Below are 12,492 nucleotides of genomic sequence, written 5' to 3' on the forward strand. Positions count from 1 at the left end.
TTATTATGGAAAATGCCCTGTTTCAAAACTAGCAGTTGGGGATGGGGAGGTAGGGCTGTAGATTAGAAATATCCTGAGGTTTTCTGCAGACTGACTTTTACTGTTATCCCTAGAAAGTAAATGATTAGGTCCGTTTCAGGCACACAGTGATGGGTGAAATTAAACACAAACTTGACAAATGACTTGATGGTTATCTGTGCTGGTACAAATGAAATTGTGGGAGTTTGGTTTTTATTTTGTTTTTCAAAGAAAATTGGAATTGACTTTCCTTTAGCCTGTTTTAGGTTATAAATTCAAACACTTTTTAAAACTGTTAAATAAAGATACTTAATTTTTAAGTGGATTTTGTTCAGTTCTTTCTGGATCACTGTATGGTTTGAAATCCAGTTATTTGCCTTTTTGTTCTTTGCATTGTGACATTACAGAAAAGTTTCCCTGATTTAAAGAGTCACTGCCATGGAGTTTAGGCCTTGACTGAAACCTAGCTTAAAATTATTCATTCTGGTGTCTAATATCCCCAGTTCTCAAGTAACTACCTGTTCATAAACAATCCACTATACCATCATAAAGAATTGTTCTATATTTCCATGTGGATCCACACAAATTTCCATGGGGATCTCTCTTCTCCTTTGTCTCCTGAAACTTTGGTAACAATAGTACCAAAATAATCAGCTATAGCAATTCTGGCCCATTTTGTGACGTGCCATATCATGGACTTTTTTGTTTTGTTTTCTGAAAGGCAAAATTGTGAAGGGACTAAATCTTTACTGAAAGCAAAGGGAAATCCTGGATGCAGCTAAAAGAAATGTTTCAGAGTAACAGCCGTGTTAGTCTGTTTTCGCAAAAAGAAAAGGAGTACTTGTGGCACCTTAGAGACTAACCAATTTATTTGAGCATGAGCTTTCGTAGCTCACGAAAGCTCATGCTCAAATAAATTGGTTAGTCTCTAAGGTGCCACAAGTACTCCTTTTCTTTTTGCTAAAAGAAATGTGCACTGCTGTCTTAGCTGTTTCCTAGTGGGTGCAAGTGCTATTAAATAGAGTATGTACCCATTTCTGTGCCCCTTGTTTTTCAGTACACACTGTGCTTTCCTTTTACAGATACAAAGCAAGACAGTAAGTCAAAAAATCAGAAACGTCTTGTTACTGCTTCTTAAAAAAATTCACAAAGCAACAGCTCTGTTCAGACTGAGGAGGACTGAGAGACAACTGCTTCCATTCACATAAAGAGTACTCTAAACCAGAAAGACCGGTTTTGTGGAAATAAAGGATAGTAAATAGTAAGATGCAATCTGTCCCCAAAGCCCCACCCTGGGTCTCTGCAGTTGTATAAATTGCAGGATTAGCTCAGTAAGGATTAATGTGGATTGTATAATGTTAAATTATTTTGAATTGCAAACACAAACCTATATCTCTGTTGTGAATCTCTTCAGCATTTATAGCTTGGCAAACATTAGGTGCCACTTCTAACGTACAAATGCCTTAAAGGGAATTGGGTCCAGTGCTGTGATCTTGCTAGCTCTGCACCATTTCTGCTGGAGCTCCCCAATTCAGGGGCAGATTGGGAGCGGGAGGAGACATGGCTGGGGGTGTCCTGTGTGTGTCTGCTGGCCACTGAAGCCATTGCAACAGTAGCATAAGTGAAGGCAACCTGCAGGGCTGGTCTAGCTTATGTTGGGCATCAAACCCAATTCCAGTCCTATTATAATTAGGAGGTGCAAGGCATCCCCCTGAACCAACCCATGGGAGAATCTTCCCCGTTGTGTTTTCAATATGCATAAACGCAGAACTTATTGTCAGTTTATTGATGGAGCGCTGACAGTGATGGAGAAAAGCCGTAATCTGCTGCTGTACTACATTCCACTGAAACTTGGTCAGATCATAGACAGACACAGACAGTTCTTGGATGGCAGAACTCCAGGCAAAACCAAGGTACCATAAGAAATTCTGGTGGTTAGTAGGTGGCCCTTTTTCCTCTGTCAGTACTGAGCTAAGGGGCCAGCATGGTGCCATCTATCTAGTTGCTTCTATGGCCTCCATCACCATAATATCTGAGCATGCAGGAGGCGCATCTTTTGACTAAGATGTAAAAACAAGCTGTGGACTTTTGCTTAGTTGGCAAGCCCTGTAGGGGTCATAGAAGCCAAAGATTTCTTTCTATCCTTCCTAAAGTTGACGCATTAGAGCATCCCTGATAAAGGACAGTAATTCTCTCCAAGAATTTTTGACCTGAAAAGTCCCCACAAACATGCAGGTAGCCTCCCTTAGAAGGGAATACAAAGCTTCTTTAGAGCCTCACTGGCAAACATACACTACAAGGTCCTGGGGCCAGTGTCTTGGAGCTTTGTAATCCAGAACCAAAATAAATTCAAATTGATATTCTGTGGCTATTGCACTCCTGTTTGCTGTGTCCATTGAATCCATAGCCCTGGCAGCTACTGCAATCATAGAATCATAGAATATCAGGGTTGGAAGGGACCTCAGGAGGTCATCTAGTCCAACCCCCTACTCAAAGCAGCACCAAACCCCAATGGCTAGGCCCTAACTTTGTCTGAAGTCCTGGGCAGCAGATAATTATTTGAAGCAAATCCACTCTGCCTCAGTTCTCAGACGAAATCTTTGAGAGAGAAGATTGTGTCATTGGCTAACTCCTTGCCAATCAGAGGAGCTGACATGTTTACTCCCCATCCCAGCAAAGCCCAGAAAGGACTGCAAGACCTGGCTGAGGCCTGGAGCTTCTTTCATACCTTAGCTGTGGGTCGCATTTGGTAAAGGGATACCTCTTTATTCCAGGGATAAGACCTACACCCAGACCTGCTGAAGGAGGCCAGTTAAGGGAACCAACCCTGCCCCTCCTGCCTAGCCATTTGGATACTATGAATACTGCTGGATCTGATGCTGTCCAGAAATAGGCCAAGGGATCAGGATACTTAGCTCCTCAGATACTTGGTACTAATCAGCTTAGAGACTGCTACTGGGGACAGTGCAGATATTCTGTAGTTGTCCACTACACACACAGTTGCACCTTCCTCTGAAGGATCTGGTAATGGCCACTGTCAGGAACAGGCTGTTGGACTAGATGGCCCCTGTGTAGGTACAGTCTGGCAATTCTCATGTTCCTTTGTTCCTAATTGTTGTTGAAAATGGTTGAGTCACTAATGCAAATGAGACAAAAACACCTGTAACACTGTTAGAGAAGGTTTGAGAGAGGCCACCCAAAAGTGGGTCAGGCAGTTCACAGAAACAGAATAAGCCCCTGCTCCAAAGAATCCACAGTGAAAAATCATATGCAACATTAGGAGAGAGGGTAGCAAAGGAGAGGGGATGGGTCCAGGACAAACAAGGATCATAGCTTTGTGATACAGTGTAAGTAAAGCAATTGTCTTGAGGGTTCAATTGAGTTCTCAAATATAATAAAAATAAAAGGAGTACTTGTGGCACCTTAGAGACTAACCAATTTATTTGAGCATGAGCTTTCAGTTGGTTAGTCTCTAAGGTGCCACAAGTACTCCTTTTCTTTTTGCGAATACAGACTAACACGGCTGCTACTCTGAAACCTGTCATTATGCAAATATAATAATTAAGTCACTTTCCACTTCCTGCAACAGTGCTGAAAGTGTTGGTGTCTCATTTGCACTGCAGCTGAACCATTCTCAAGAGCAACCCATTGCTCACAACCATTGTCAGCAATAGGACGTTTCCAATGGAGACAGGGCCACTGTATACACTGTATAAAGCGGTAGGTCTTTAAAAGAGCGACATAATGAGAGTACAATAACGTCATCAAAATTTGAATTATTCCTATTTCTGAGAAGATTGAGTCACTTAACTCCCTTGATTATAGGAGCTCTCTGCCCTGGAGAGCAGAATCTTCCATCAGGAACAAAGTTGTGGCAGTCTGGAGCTTTCCTTACATTTATCAAAATCCACATGACAAAATGTAACTTTGTGGCAAGGAAATAGTTGATTTCCTCTCAGTCTTCCCAATATGAGATATGTTCTGCCTGTTAGGCCTTCCTGCTCCCTGCCAGCTTTGCTGGAGATGTTTTTTAAAGTGATGATACTGACCATGAAATGGAAGTGGAATGAGTGTAATCACAAACCTGGCACTGAGCCACTCGCTGGGAGCAGACACCAGGTTCCCTTGTTCAGACCCATCTCAATGACCTGAGCCAGGTTATCTGAATATGGGCTCAACTTATGAGAATCAAAGGCCATGTGTAATTACAGCTTTCTGTTTTGTTCTTCAGTAACGAGAAATATGATTCATCCACAGTAATCCTCTGTCTTTGCTTTGGCATGGGTAACTTCTCTGACCTCCAGTGCCCACTCCCAGTTCTGAGTCCCTTTATTATCTTCTGTTCCCTTTGTCTGGTTCCTGCAGCCTCTTGTTTTCTTTCTTCTCTAGTATTTAGGCCCTTGGAAACTGACATTTATTTATTTACTAATAATCACCTCTCCTCTGTTGCGTGAAAAGGAATTTGGAAAGAACAGCTTGCAGTGGTGTGACCCCTAAGAACCACTAATTGTCATAGGTCGTAGCGATCCTCACAATCGTCACATCATGTATGTATGGGTGATATTTAAGAAGTTGTATGTATGTACTGAAAATATATTTTAGGATCTGTGTCACAGGCAGGGTTGACAAACAAATATTTCCCAGACAAAGGGATGTTGATTTAGGTGTCTGCCTAGAATCATGTGAAAATTAAGCATTGTAAACAGGTACAATTGGGGGGAGGGGTGAATTGAACAGGGGAGAACTCTGGGAACAAAGACAATGAACTCTGCAACATTTGCTGGTGGTCTATGCAGAGATGGCAAGTCACATGGTGCTAGTTCCTCCTTGTTTCCAAGAGCACAGAGTCCTGTAAAAGTAGCTGTAAACAAGAGGAGCATCCACAATAACTGCCTTGACTGGGGACCGTTGCTCATAAGAGGAGATGGGGAAATGGGAGCCATCCACAGAGACACAAGCTACCAGTGGAATTAGAGCTGCTGCGTGTGATTAGGAGTCATCTGTGGGAGCAGAGCAAGGAGCTTTCCAGTGGCAGAGAAATATTCAGGAGATGAGGAAATCAAGCCAACATCTGGGCGGCATGTGCAGGGTAGAGGGTGGAAGGAAGGATCGTTTATGAGAGAGTGTAGGGAGGGAAGGGGCAGGAGCGGATGAGGACCAGACAGCCAAGAACTACATACAGGGGGAGAGAGAAGAGTAGAACAGACAGGCCGGGCTGATGAAATATGGAGCAAAAGAAGACAGGGTGATCAGTTATCTTCCCCAGAGGTTCAGTTGCCTTGGTTACCACAGGAATGTAGCACAGTTTCAAATGGTGGTGTGGCTGGGCAGCTGAGGTCTCCAAGTGCTCTTCAGATGAAGTTTGAGAATCTTGGGGACCTGTACTGGCCTCATTCAGTGCAGCTGCCTCTCTGCTGGAGGGACTGACCTGTGAAGCAACAGGAAAAGGGTGAAATCAGTGGATCTTGGCTCAAAAGCTCTGAAGAGGAAGAAAGGACATTGACAAGTACCTGGAGGGGTAAGCGCCCTGAGTGGGAGGGGCTGTTCAGGGCAGTCCAAGACAGGAATGGAAATACACTGATTCAAATAAAATGTTGGTACAACATCAGAGCAAATTCTCTGACTGAAGAATCTTTTGGCCTGTGGAATAGCCAGCAAAAGGGGCAGGAGCCTTGTTACATCCCCGACTTTGGAGTTGGCTAAGAAAAGGTGCTCCGCTCACAAGCAAATGCTCCTGGTACCAACCACACCGGCCATGTCAACAGCCGAAACAGCAGGCCCCTCTGGCACCGTCAGTACCAAGAAACTGACAGCTCCCAAGCAGCCGAGCTCAGTCACAGGCACCAAGGGCAAAATGAAACCCCATGCCACCGTACCGTCAGACACGAACAAGCAGTCGGTACTCAGCACCTCATTAACTCCACTAACTAGCTGCCACCTAGTGAGACCATTGCGCACTCCAATCACACACCGGTGCCGACAAGCAGTTTCCAACATGCGGTACCATTTCCTACCACACCCACAGTACTGATACCAGGCACATCGCAGCAATTCCTCCACCAAAAAGACCTCTCCATTTCATCGGTACTGGAGTCTCCCATCCACGGTACCCGCAGTGCTTAGTCAACCCAGTTCTCCAGCTCTGTCCACTCCACAATTCTCCAGTGAGGATGAAGATGGAGATGAGGATGCAGGGTGCTATCCACCACATTTCTCTACTGTGGCTACTCCTATCACGCATGCCCCTCCATGCACGGGCTACCCAATAAACCTTCCCAACCAACCATGGTACGGGCAACCCTGGATGCCCACTGTGCCCTTCCAACCACAGTGGCCTTTTTGGAACCCATGGGCTACATACCCACAACAACAACAACAGGGCATACCTGTCAGCCTTCCTACAGCTGATATATGTCACACACCTTTGATGCCACAAGGCCCACCTGCCACCTCTGAACAGGGGCCTCAAGAGGAGGAGAAGAAATTCTCTGATCAAGACAATCCACCTGAAGTCCACTTCTCCTCATCCTCACTGGATGACACTGTTATGCCCCCACCTCCCACCACAGGTGATGATTTTAAACAATTTCAAGACCTCTACAAGAGAGTTGCCACTTCACTGGAAGTCTCCCTGGAAGAGGTCCAAGAATTGTGACACAAGCTAGTTGACATACTGCACCCATTGATCTTATCTAAAATCACCCTTCCCATGGATGATGCAATTATGGACCCTGTGAAGTTGCTCTGCCAAACCCCTGCAATGATTCCACCTACCTGTATAAGGTCTGATTCAAAAAAAATACTACACTCCTGCAAAGGGCTCTGAATTCCCTTTTTTTGCATCCAACACTGAATTAATTAGTGATCAATGCCGTCAATGAACGCGTTAGGCAACAATACTACAGAAACGCTTCATAAGGCAAAGACTGGAAACGCCTTGACCTTTTCGGCCACAAAGCATATTCTGCTGTGACCTTACAATTGAGAATTGCCAACTACACGGCCTTATTAGCAAATTATGATCATAATAACTCGGGAGGCTCTCTGAATTTATTGCCTTTATTCCAGATGACAAACAAGAACAATACAAATATCTTATCACAGAAGGTCAGCTCACAACCAGAACAGCATTACAAGCTGTCCTTGATTCAGGAGATTCAGCTGTGAGATCTATAGCAACCGCAATTGTTATGAGACGAGCCTTCTGGCAGTCGACAGTGCAGGACTTGCCATTTGAGGGATCCCAACTTTTCACGGACAAAATAGGCGAGTTGTTGCACGCTCTTAAGGACTCGAGGGTGACATTGAAATCTCTGGACATCCACACACCTAAGCTCAAAAGACAACAGGGCAGTTATCAAGCCCCTCAACGATTCCGACCCTCTCCATATGCACAACACAATAGATACTATGACCTTCAGGGTTGGAAGCAAAAAACCTTGAGGAGATGACAATCTGCTTCCTCTAATACAACTTCTCAACCATAACTTCCAGACTACATATTTGAGGCCTTGGTCAAGGGCCTGAGAACCCAATCTCTTTTAACGCTGCAACTTTCAAGACCTTTGGAGATTGCCTGATCCCATTTTACCTGGTCTGGCAGAGTATTACAACAGACAGATGGGTATTAGAAATTATCAAAACTGGTTATTCCATCCCTCTTACCTCCAAACCCCCTACACACACCCCTTCCCCATCCCTCTTCAGGAACCCTTCTCATGAGCGTCTGCTGTGAGCAGAGGTAACCCACCTATGGCTCTAGGGGCAGTAGAACCTGTACCATCTGAGTACAGAGGGAAGGGGTTCTATTCCCACTTTTTCTCACACACACAGAAACAAGAGGTTTGGAGGCCTATCCTTGACCTACGGCAACTCAACAAAATTTGTGAAAACACAGTGACTCAAAATGGTCATACAAAACACCATAATCCCAGCAATAGAAAGAGAGGACTGGTTCTCAGTCCTTGACCTGCAGACACGTATTTTCATATATCCATCCATCCCTCACTTCGAAAATCCCTATGATTTGCAATAGGACAGGACCATTTCCAATACAAAGTGCTTCCCTTTGGCCTTTCCACTGCACCTTGAGTATTCTCGAAGTTACTAGCCATAGTAGCTGCCTTTCTACACAGAGAGGGAATCATGATTTTTCCCTACCTGGACAACAGTCTATTGAAAGCACCAACAAGACAGGCAGCCATAAAGTCCACTGAATGCACAATATCTCTGGTTAACAGATTAGGCCTTCAGATAAACATGCAAAAATCCACTCTAACACCAGATCAACAGGTGGAATTTATTGGAGCAGACCTCAACTCTCTCGAGGCAACAGCCTTCGTATCAACAAAATGATTTCTGACTCTAACCAATTTGATCTCCACAGCACAAAACAGCCCACAAGTCTCTGCCAGAACTTGCCTACAGATTCTAGGCCACATGGCTGCCACAACCTTCGTCGTCCAGCACACAAGATTACATATGCGGTGCCTACAAGCCTGGCTCCAAACAAATTATGTCCCACACAAGCACAGTATAAACAAGCGCCTCACCATGCCAGAGACAATCAAAGATTCTCTTTTGTGGTTGACCAACCCTGCAGGGGGGATGCCTTTCCTGCAAAAACCACCGTTGATCACTATCACCACAGATGCTTCCCTCCTAGAATGGGGAACACACCTGCATCCACACTCTATAAAGGGCCGATGGTCCGCAATGGTGTCCCATCTTCATATAAACCTATTAGAACTGCGAGCAGTTCAAAACGCTTGTTCCCACTTCCTACTGCTAATCAGAAACAAGATGGTACAAATTCTCACAGACAATGTAGCTTGTATGTTCTCCATAAACAGACAAGGGGGGAGCATGATCACACTCCCTTTGTGTGGAAGCCATGCACCTTTGGCAAGGATGCATTAAGCACAACGTCCATATTATGGCTTCATACCTATCTGGTTGCCTGAATACCATGGCAGATACCCTAAGCAGGAAGTTTTATCAGGACCACAAGTGGGAACTGACCACACCAGTAATCCTAGATATTTTCCAAACATGGGGGTTTCCAATGGTAGATCTTTCTGCAACTGCACAAAACACCAAATGACCCCAGTTCTGCTCCAGAGCAGGACACAGTCCATACTATCTGGGCAACGCCTTCCTCATCAAATGGAGTGCTCCCCTACTATACGCCTTCCCTTCCACCCCCTTCCTAGCCCGTGTGCTTCACAAGATCAAACAAGACAGATCTAGAGTGATCCTAATAGCCCCCACATGGTCACGACAAACATGGTACCCTTACCTTCTCCACATGGCGGTCTGCCCACCACACACACTGCCGCTTCTACCTTGGCTGCTATCGACAGACGTGTCATCCACCCGGATCCCCCAAAGACTCCATCTCAAAGCGTGGTTACTGTAGGGCTCTCAGTCTCTGAAATGACATGTTCCACAGACATACAAAACATCTTGTTAAACAGCTATAGGACAACCACCCGACTCACATACATACATAAGTAGAGGGGATTTGACTCATGGTGCTGACACAAACAGACTACACCTCTCTCAGCCCCTTTACTTCTCATTCTAGACTACTCATTGGAACTCAAACAGATGGGCGTCTCCATGAGTTCCATTCGTGTGCCTCTATCAGCCATCATAGCGTTCCATCATAAAGTAGACAGATTCTCTACTTTTATGCATTCACTCACTAATTGCTTTCTTAAGGGTCTCTCCAATTCCTACCTGGAAGTTCGGAATCCCACACTACCATGGGACCTCATCTTAGTCCTCCATGCCCTCACCGACCCACCCTTTGAGCCCATGGCTACAAGCTCCGTGCTACATCTTTCCATGATGGTTATGTTCCTAGTGGCCATTACATCCGTCAGAAGGCTGACCCACCTTACACAATCTTTTCAAAGATAAAGTATCCATCAGACCGCATCCCAAGTTCCTACCTAAAGTTGTCTTATCCTTTCACCTCAACCAACCAATTCACTTACTGACATTTTTTTCCTAAACCACATGTGGACAAACAACAGTCCACATTACACACCCTGGATCTCTGCAGGGCTATCTTCTTCTACGTTGATAGAACAAAATCTTTTCTCAAGTCTCCAAAACTGTTCATTTCAATCACCGAACAATCAAAAGGTAACGCTGTTGCCAGTCTATCTAAATGAATATCAGACTGCATAAAAATGTGTTACCTCCAGCATGAACGACAACCCCCTATGGGGATCCGCACGCATTCTACCAGAGGCCCATCAGCTTCCATAGTGTTTCTTAATAATGTTCCCATCACGGAAATCTGTTGCGCCACAACTGGGCCTCTCCACACACATTTACCCAGCATTATGCAACCGTCCTTTCATCTGCTACAACTTCCACTCCAAAGCTCCCTCCTTCCACCAGAGGGCACTGATCTGAAGTCACTTAAAGTGAAGCCCCCACAGGGACATCACTCGAAGAAGAAGAGAACGTTACTCATGCAGCATTGAAGGTTCTTCAAGATGTGTCTCTGTGTGGGTGCTCCACTACTCTCCCTCCTCCCCTCTGCTTTGGAGTTTTATTACTTTACTCTGCAGTAGAGAAGGAGCAGAGGATGACTTGATCGCCCAGCACCAGTTAACTGCCTGAAGCAGCATGGAGACGGGGACCACACATGGGCAACCCATTACCAGGCACTGCTAACTTAAATCTCCGGCTACAGGGGTAGGGGCGTACCGACACCCAAAGTGGCACACCCACAAGGACACACATCTCGAAGAACCTCCATTACTGCACAAGGTGAGTAACATTCTCTTAATTACCCTCACTGTTAAAAATGTACACCTTATTTCCAGTCTGAAATTATCTAGCTCCAAACTCCAGCCAGTGGATCATGTTAGACCTTTCCCTGCTAAATCGCAGAGCCCATTATTGAACATTTGTTCCAATAGTAGGTACTTACAGACTGTGATCATGTCTTAACCTTCTCTTTGTTAAGCTAAATAGATTGAGCTCTCTGAGGATATGTCTACACTACGAAATTAGGTCGAATTTATAGAAGTCTATTTTTTAGAAAGCGATTTTATACAGTCGATTGTGTGTGTCCCCACTTAAGACCATTAAGTCGGCGGAGGGTGTCCACAGTACTGAGGCTAGCGTCGACTTCCAGAGCATTGCACTGTAGGTAGCTATCCCACAGTTCCTGCAGTCTCCGCCACCCATTGGAATTATGGGTTGAGATCCCAATGCCTGATGGGGCAAAAAACATTGTCAAGGGTGGTTCTAGGTACATGTCATCAGGGCCCCTCGCTCCCTCCGTGAAAGCAACAGCAGACAATCATTTTGCGCCTTTTTTCCTGGGTTACCCGGGCAGACGCCATACACAGCAAGCATGGAGCCCGCTCAGCTCACCATCACCGTACGTCTCCTGGGTTCTGGCAGACGTGGGACTGCATTTCTACACAGTAGCAGCTCATTGCCTTGGGGCAGCAGATGGTGCAGTATGACTGGTAGCCGTCCTCATAGTCTCCTGGGTGCTCCTGGCAGACCTCAGTGAGGTCTGTCAGGGGCACCTGGACATAAATGGGAGTGACTCAGGTCATTCTCTTCTTTAAGTGTTGTCTAATGGAGATTCAGTCCTACCTGGAATATTGGCAGAGGGATAGCTTAGTGGTTTGAGCATGGGCCTGCTAAACCCAGGGTTGTGAGTTCAATCCTTGAGGGGGCCATTCTGCCTCAGGTTGGGCTCCCAGTCAGCAGCACCGTGAGCACCCAGGAGACAATGACAGCTAGCAGTCGTACTGCACCATCTGCTGCCAGCCTACCCCTTGCTCCCCCCTCCCTCTGTGAAAGGAATGGCTGACAATCGTTTCACAACTTTTTCCATGCAGGTGCCATATTGCAGTCAGCATCGTCATCCACCCACCGCTTCCGCTGCCACTCTGCTCTCCTGCTCATGCCATACCACGGCAAGCATGGAGCCAACTCAGATCACCGTGGCAGTTGTGACCACTCTAAACACCACTCACATGAACCAGAACCAGAACCGGCAAAAGCAGGCGAGGAGGCAACGGGAGGGTGATGAGGACATGGACACAGACTTCTCTCAAAGTATGGGCCCTGGCAATTTGGCCATCCTGGTGGAAATGGGGCAGGCTCATGCTGTGGAATGCCAATTCTGGGCCCAGGAAACAAGCATAGACTGGCGGGACCGCATAGTGTTGCAGGTCTGGGATGATTCCCAATGGCTGAGAAACTTTTGCATGCATAAGGGCACTTTCCTGGAACTTTGTGGCTTGCTTTCCCCTGCCCTGAAGCGCCAGAATACCAAGATGAGAGCAGCCCTCACAGTTCACAAGTGAATGGCAATAGCCCTCTGGAAGCTTGCAATGCCAGACAGCTACCAATCAGTCGGGAATCAATTTGGAGTGGGCAAATCTGCTCTGGGGGCTGCTGTGATCCAAGAATCCAATCACTGACCTGCTG

This window comes from Lepidochelys kempii, chromosome 25 (assembly GCF_965140285.1).
Source record: "Lepidochelys kempii isolate rLepKem1 chromosome 25, rLepKem1.hap1, whole genome shotgun sequence".
Lineage (NCBI taxonomy): Eukaryota > Metazoa > Chordata > Testudines > Cheloniidae > Lepidochelys > Lepidochelys kempii.